This window comes from Tarenaya hassleriana, unplaced genomic scaffold (genome assembly GCF_000463585.1).
Source record: "Tarenaya hassleriana unplaced genomic scaffold, ASM46358v1 Cleome14, whole genome shotgun sequence".
NCBI classification, from domain to species: domain Eukaryota; kingdom Viridiplantae; phylum Streptophyta; class Magnoliopsida; order Brassicales; family Cleomaceae; genus Tarenaya; species Tarenaya hassleriana.
In genome coordinates, this window is record NW_010964598.1 from 750,908 (window position 1) to 752,760 (window position 1,853).

Here is a 1,853-nt window from a genome sequence, read left to right on the forward strand (position 1 = left end):
TCTTTCAATTACCAGACCAGATATATGTTTTTCGGTGAATAAGCTGAGTCAATACATGGCTTGTCCACGTTCTGGACATCTCCAAGCTGCTTATAGAGTGCTTAGATATTTGAAGTCTGATCCAGCTCAAGGTTTGTTGTACAGTTCTGACTCGGTGAGTAAGCTCAGTGCGTATTGTGATGCTGATTGGGCGGCATGTCCGGATTCCCGACGTTCTGTTACAGGTTATTGTGTTTTCCTTGGTTCGTCTTTGATATCATGGAAGGCGAAGAAACAAGTTACTATTTCTCGGAGTTCTACTGAGTCAGAGTACAGAGCTATGGCACAAGTTTGTTGTGAACTGGTATGGATTCATTCGCTTCTGAAAGATTTGCGTGTTTCTATTCCTTTGCCGGTTCCTTTGTTCTGCGACAATCAATCGGCAATTCATATTGCTAACAATCCAGTGTATCATGAGCGGACAAAGCACATTGAGCTGGATTGTCATTTTGTTCGGGAACAATTGAAGTTGGGATTTGTCAAGCCATTGCATATTTCCGGGAAAGATCAGATTGCTGATATCTTGACGAAGTCGACGAGGGTTGATCATTTTCGGTCTCTTCTGTCCAAGATGGGTATTCATCACCTGTATACTCCATCTTGAGGGGGAGTATTAGGGAGAAGAATTTCTCAGCGAAAGTGGCAGAGACGAAGGTTGAAGATGAAGTCCGGTTATTGTCGAATTCCATTTTTTGGTTTAGACTTGGTTCGATTTTCCGGTTTTGTGTTTAGTTGCATTTTTACCATTTTGCCCTTTATTTGAATTTTTGTTTTTAGGCGCTCGATTGTTTTCGAGTATAAGAACCGAGTTGTTTTTCATTTTGAAAGATTAAGAGAAAATTTTCACAGATTCTGTTTCTCGATTTCAAATTCTGAAAAGATCTTCTCTGATTTGCGGAAGTATATAACACATTTTCATCTTGATGTACAATGTTTCACACTATATTTATTTTTTTAGTATATCATTATAAAAAAATCAGCAAAAGATTCAATTAGCAATTGCCTTAGGTTAAAGTGATCATTACAAAAATAAATATATTCAGATTATGATACTAAAATAAATAAATACAAGGACGAGAGAAGCAATTTACTTCGAGACGGTGTATCTCCCTCACGTGGTCTCACTCAGGATCAGGTGGTGGGTCCCACGGAGAAATCCATCTTGGACCGTCGGATCTCATCACACTGATGATCGATCGACGGTGGGACCCATTGGCGGGTCATGAGAGAGAAATCAATTATTATATTAATCGATATTTAAAAAAAATAAAATAAAAGTAGTAACCCTAAACCCTAAGAAATCATTTTGCTCTCCGATGGACCACGAAAACAAAAAGGGAGTAATAAAGTAATGAAGAATTGAAGATGAGACATGAGAGGAATAGCAAAAGGCGAAGGGTAGAGATGGACAAGACAACGAGGGGAACATGTTGCATTGCATGTGATGAATCTTATAAATAAATGATTATGATATATAAATATGTTTAAAAAAAAAATAGAGGGACATATGTTTTCAATCTCCGGTTAATATATGGATGTTATTATTCTATGGATTTTATATTATGGTAGCAGAAGAAAAACCCAGAATTAATCATGTGTTTATTGAAAATCCCGGATGTGGCATGCTCTTCGTATATATATATATATATATAGTTAGATTGGGAAATTAACAAATATCCAAATTGATAATTTATTTATATGAACTCATAAAAACTTTGCTGCCACATGTATCATATAATATACAGATTCTTGACAACTTTTTTTAAAATGCCATGTAAACTACTATTTGTCGACCGTGTAATTATATATATATA